The sequence below is a fragment of the Bactrocera dorsalis genome, chromosome 1 (genome assembly GCF_023373825.1).
Source record: "Bactrocera dorsalis isolate Fly_Bdor chromosome 1, ASM2337382v1, whole genome shotgun sequence".
NCBI classification, from domain to species: domain Eukaryota; kingdom Metazoa; phylum Arthropoda; class Insecta; order Diptera; family Tephritidae; genus Bactrocera; species Bactrocera dorsalis.
In genome coordinates this window covers 27,225,503-27,232,353 of record NC_064303.1, presented here as the reverse complement: position 1 = coordinate 27,232,353, position 6,851 = coordinate 27,225,503, and positions in this window count along the sequence as shown.

Genomic DNA, 6,851 nt, shown 5'->3' with positions numbered 1-6,851 from the left:
TTTTTGTCATAAATAGGCACACACTAAAGACATAATTCGTGCAAAGTTTTATCCCGCTATATTCATTGCTTCTTGGTTTGTGTACTGGAAAGTAAAAGAATCAAGTATGTATAATTTAAAATTATCCTATATGGGAAGTAGGCGTAGTCATTGTCTGATTTCACTAATTTTCACAACGTGGGATACAAATACAAAAGGAATGCACATACCAAATTTTGTTGAAATCGGTCAGAGGAGTCCCGAGATATGGGATTTCACTAAAAAGTGGGCGGAGCCACGCCCATCGTACAATTTTAACCCCGGTCCCCAGACAGCTTTGTCATACCATCCCGGCAACAAAGTTTGCGTCTCTGCCGCATTTAGTTAAAGCGATAAATCACGCTTTTATTACTTTTGAACACAACATTTATATGGGGAATGAACGGGGTTTTCATCCGATTTCGTTCATTTTAACAATATTGGTAGGAGTTCTTATGACATTCGTACTGAGTGCGTTTTATTGTTGTGGTTTAAGTGCTTAGGAGATATATACAATAAACTTTTTAGGGGGCGAGGCCACGCCCACTTTTTTAAATTTTTTTCCCACAGGTGTCCCTGACTACTGCGATCTCCTATGTCAAATATAATATAAGATTTATATCTTAATTTAGCGCTTAGTTATAGCACTTTGTATGCTTTCGGATAATGACGGTTTGTGGGCGTGGTAGTAGTTCGATTATGCCCATCTACGAACTTGAACTTTTTTTTGTACTAAGAAATCTGCATACCAAGTTTCATCAAGATATCTCAATTTACAGCTTCGACGGACGAACGGACAGTCAACCGGATTTCAACTTTTCTCGTCATCCTGATTATTTATATATATATTTATATAATCCCATATCTATCTCGATTAGTTTTAGGTGATACGTATAACCGTTAGGTGAACAAAACTATAATACTCTGTAGCAACTGGTTGCAAGAGTATAAAAATATTCAAAACGAAGAGTTCCTAAAAAGAGTGTGCCAGTGAAAACTCCGCATAAAAAGCGATAAAGCAGTGTCCAAGCGAGCAACAAATTTCCAAAACAACTGTAGCAGCAAAGGCAACTAAAGAGCAACAACAACATCAAGTTAGTTGTTAGTAAATCCTATACTTTTTAATTAAATGGGAAATAATTCCACTAATATTAAGTATGAAAACTTGTTTCACTGTTAGTATTGCAAAAACAATAATCATGACACTCACAAGTGCCCTTATTTAAGAAAAAAGAAAACAAGATAAATTCTTATATATAAATAAAAAAGAAAACAAAATTTAATATATTATTATTGTAATAAATATATATAAAAAAAGAAATAACGATTTTTTTAAGAGGACAGCATAATTCTACAATTTTCAAAAATGGAGTTTAGTAGTTTTACTGCAGAAGACATACAACTTGTATGTAAACAGCTCGACTTAAATGACAAACTTAAGAGCTGAAATAGCTCAGTTAAATAACCAAATTGGAAGCATAACAACTGCTACCCAGGTGACAAAATACGTAACACAGTCAATTAACGACTCAATCAGCTGGAGGGCAGATGCAATGAAAATTTAGAAATTGTGAAATTTTTACCGGAATTCTCGGGAAGGTCATATATCAGCTGGAGGAAAGCCTAACAATACTGAGAAACAAGATTGTTGGCAATGCTAACGACATTTTGACAAACCATGGCAGAGTTTTAAATTAGAGGCCATATTTTCGAGATTAGATTTTACGTATGCGGATAGAAGGCCAATACGTAATTGACTAAGACATAAGATACTCAGACAAGGATCGCAATCTTTAATAGATTATTACAATTACGTCAATAAGAAATTGGCATTGTTAATTAATAAAACAATAATGACAAACGGAACAAATTCTGAAATAACAAAGCAGTTAAATATTAAAAATCGGGACACCGCGCTTAGAACATTCATACCCCTTTAAACTAAGTACTTTTTACATTAAAGCCTACCGATTTGCCTAATGTTCTTGCTAAAGCGTAAGAACTTTAATCAAACCAAATGAGATCACAATTCGTGATACATTTCTCTAAAAAGAATCAAGAAATTGATTCTCGCAAACAACAGTTTAATAAAAACTTTCAAAATAATTTGAGGTATCCGTAAAGCAACACTAATATGAACCTATTTCTATGTCACGTTGTGAAAATGAGCGGAATCGGGCAATAACCACGCCTATTTCTCATAAAGCACAACTTTAAATTCCACTTGATTCGTTCAGTTTCCAGTACAAAAATCAAGAAAACAAGTAAGGAAGGGCTAAGTTCGGGTGTCACCGAACATTATATACTCTCGCATGATAAAGTGATAATCGAGATTTCATTATCCGTCAATTACATATTTTTTTCATTTTGGTTCCTAATGTATATATTATACAGAGAAGGCATCAGATGGAATTCAAAATAGCGTTATATTGAAAGAAGGCGTGGTTGTGAACCATCATCATGTCATCAGGGTGTTAAGAAAATATTATAGCCGAATTTCATTAAAATCGGTCGAGTAGTTCCTGAGTTATGGTTTTTGGTCCATAAGTGGGCGACGCCATTTTCAATTTTTAAAAAAGGCCTGGGTGCAACTTCCTTTTGCGATTTTTTCCGTAAAATTTAGTGTTTCTGACGTTTTTTGTTAGTCGGTTAACGCACTTTTAGTGATTTTCAACATAATCTTTGTATGGGAGGTGGGCGTGGTTATTATCCGATTTCTTCCATTTTTGAACTGTACATGGAAATGCCTGAAGGAAACGACTCTATAGAGTTTGGTTGAGATAGCTTTAGTAGTTTCCGAGATATGTACAAAAAACTTAGTAAGGGGCGGGGCCACGCCCACATTTCCAAAAAAATTACGTCCAAATCTGCCCCTCCCTAATATCCTTATTTATGGCTTAGTTATGACAATTTATAGGTTTTCGGTTTTCGCCATTTTGTGGGCGTGGCAGTGGGCCGATTTTGCCCATCTTCGAACTAAACGTTCTTATGGAGCCAAGAAATACGTTTACCAAGTTTCATCATGATATGTAAAATTTTACTCAAGTTACAGCTTGCACGGGCGGACGGACAGACGGACGGACAGACAGACATCCGGATTTCAACTCTACTCGTCATCCTGATCACTTTGGTATATATAACCCTATATCTGACTCTTTTAGTTTTAGGACTTACAAACAACCGTTAGTGAACAAAACTATAATACTCTCCTTAGCAACTTTGTTGCGAGAGTATAAAAATAATATAACGGGATAAAAGTTTGCACAAATAAAGTTTTATAGTATGTGCCACCTTATGACCAAAAACTGTTCAAATCCAACAAAAACTGTTCAAGCCCCTAGGTACCGAATATGTGGACCCCTGTACCTATAGTCGACTTTTGTGCTAAAATATCATAAAATACTTACCTTAGTCCGCATATACTTAATATAAAGATTTTCGAACTTCCGGGTGACTTTGTACCGCATATATCGGCCAATATGTGAGTTATCTTACCAAAAATTAGATAACGTATTTTACTCATAAGAGTGTATCTTTGTGCCTAAACTAAAAAAAAAATGGAAAAATATTGACATAGCTCCTATACAAATAATATCAGCCTTTTCGAACATCCGGCTGAATTTACTCTTTATGATTTATTTTTTTGTATATGACATGTTAATAGTATGTGGTATATAGAAAAATAGATAAAATCTGGTCGATACTACACCAACTGCCATATACTACTACATATAATGGTTTTCGTTTTTCTAACAAACCTTATTTGTCTGACAGTATAGGAGTTATTCTAGTATATCTATATAAATAAAAATGAATCGCCAAAATGTATGTACGCTCATAACTTTCATACGACTGAACCAAAAAGAAAAAAATTCTAATAATTGCCGGAAAACCCCCAAAAACAGCCCTTTTCTTTTTTTCATACAAACGAATGAATGTTTGTTCGTTAGTAACGCTAAGAGAACGGCTGAACCAATATTGATGAAACTTTAAGAGGTTGTTCGTTGTGGATCGGGAAAGGTTTAGAAATAAAAACCATGTATGTCTTTCATGAGGAAAAGTCGGAAAATTGAACAATTCCAAAAAGTTAATTTTTTCCATACAAATTTTTTTCTTCAATTTTTTTGTTTCGTTTTTCAATTATTTAAATCTTTCAAATTTGGCGTTTGCATCAAACATTTTTGAAAATTATTCCGTGAAAATGTTATGTATTTTTCACATAAAGTGATCAATTACAGATTGAAATTTGTCACGATGCCATGAAGAGGTCGCGCTAATACGAGTATCGGTCGGCGTTCTTTTTGACATAAACATACATTAGCAGCCCAAGGCACATGAACGAGTACTCCCAGGATGCCATGACATACGTGCGGTATTATGGGTCGCGATCAATCAGAAAGCGATCGTCACCATTTCACAGCAAGACTTTTCAAGCAACAGCTTCGATGGACTTTATCTTGAAGCAACATATATATGGTGCTGTTAGATGCTAACGGGTGATTTTTTTGAGGTTAGGATTTTCATGCATTAGTATTTGACAGATCACGTGGGATTTCAGACATGGTGTCAAAGAGAAAGATGCTCAGTATGCTTTGACATTTCATCATGAATAGACTTACTAACGAGCAACGCTTGCAAATCATTGAATTTTATTACCAAAATCAGTGTTCGGTTTTTTTTTTTTCGGACAAATTTTTGTTCAGCGATGAGGCTCATTTCTGGTTGAATGGCTACGTAAATAAGCAAAATTGCCGCATTTGGGGTGAAGAGCAACCAGAAGCCGTTCAAGAACTGCCCATGGCATCCCGAAAAATGCACTGTTTGGTGTGGTTTGTACGCTGGTGGAATCATTGGACCGTATTTTTTCAAAGATGCTGTTGGACGCAACGTTACGGTGAATGGCGATCGCTATCGTTCGATGCTAACAAACTTTTTGTTGCCAAAAATGGAAGAACTGAACTTGGTTGACATGTGGTTTCAACAAGATGGCGCTACATGCCACACAGCTCGCGATTCTATGGCCATTTTGAGGGAAACTTCGGACAACAATTCATCTCAAGAAATGGACCCGTAAGTTGGCCACCAAGATCATGCGATTTAACGCCTTTAGACTATTTTTTGTGGGGCTACGTCAAGTCAAAAGTCTACAGAAATAAGCCAGCAACTATTCCAGCTTTGGAAGACAACATTTCCGAAGAAATTCGGGCTATTCCGGCCGAAATGCTCGAAAAAGTTGCCCAAAATTGGACTTTCCGAATGGACCACCTAAGACGCAGCCGCGGTCAACATTTAAATGAAATTATCTTCAAAAAGTAAATGTCATGAACCAATCTAACGTTTCAAATAAAGAACCGATGAGATTTTGCAAATTTTATGCGTTTTTTTTAAAAAAAAAGTTATCAAGCTCTTAAAAAATCACCCTTTAGATGTACTCTGTTGAGTGGCAAAAAAGAGGTTTGCCGCACGCACACATTCTTCTTTGGATGATTGAAGGTGGTTACACCAGATCAAATTGATGAAATCATTCAATCATGCGGCAATTCCTGATGCAAAGAAAGATCCAGTATTATACGAAGTGATGAAAACCAATATGGTTCATGGACCTTGCGGACACCACAATCCCTCTTCGGTTTGTATGTCTGTGAATAAATGCACGAAACAGTATCCACGTACTTTTCTTTCTAGAAATGATGGATATCCACTCTATCGGCGTCGCTCACCAGACGACAATGGCGGAACATTTAGCAATCAATTTAGAGGCGTGAATATCGACGTTGACAACACATGGATCGTACCATATTCGCCACTGTTGTCTAATTCACATTCAAAAGTCATGCCAAAAAAATTGGAAAGGGATCAATTTCGGTTGATACTTGCGGTGGTTTGATATCAATTCCATCTGCCGTTTATCGATTCATGAAAGATGAACTCATCACGAATGTGTATCTGAATATTGGCCAAATTATCGTAACTGCGATTCCTTTTCGCAATCTTCATGCGCCGAAACTGTGTAATGGAACCTGACTGATTGTGACCTATCGAATACAAGGGGGCAGAATGCTTGATTCTACGAGTTCCTTTGAGTTCTATCGATTTGCCATTTTAGTTCAAACGGATTCCGTTTCCAGTAAAAATTGCATTTGAGATGACAATCATCAGGACAAAAGGATAGTTGCTAGAAATGTTTGGCATAAATTTGAAACTGCTATGTTTTTTACACGGCCAAAAATACGTGGCGTGCTCACGAGTTGGAAAACTATCTTCTCTGTGCATTTACGCACCGGAACAGAAACCAAAAAATGTTGTTTATCAAGCTGCGTTACATTGAAAAAAAAATGAAATGTTAAATTTAACTTTCTTTTCATTTCAAACTACATAATTTCACGCAGGACAACGGCTGCGGGGTCAGCTAGTAGTTTATACATATATTTATAAATAATAGCATTCGACTCTGATTTTCAGTTAGTTTATGAAAATTTCAAATATATTGAAGACAATTTTTTTAATTACTACAGTATATCGAAACTGGTAACCCTGCGTTGTGAGAGAGCAATCAGCTGACTCGTTTTTACGGGGATAATTCAAATCGTGGGAAAGTGGTAGGAGCGGTGTTGGCTAATCATTTACATTGCGCTCTCATAAGATTGGTCGTATCAGCTGACTCCGCGTGCAGGTTTACGTTGTTCGGTGTTTCTGCTATAAAGTTTATTGCCTACTAACTGTCAAATCTATTGTCATTGCCGTTGCCAAATCTGTATGTGTGCATTTGTTATCATAACATAATTTGCGAAAAGGTGTCGGATAGGTAGGTTCGAGCGATGTTTTGAACTCTG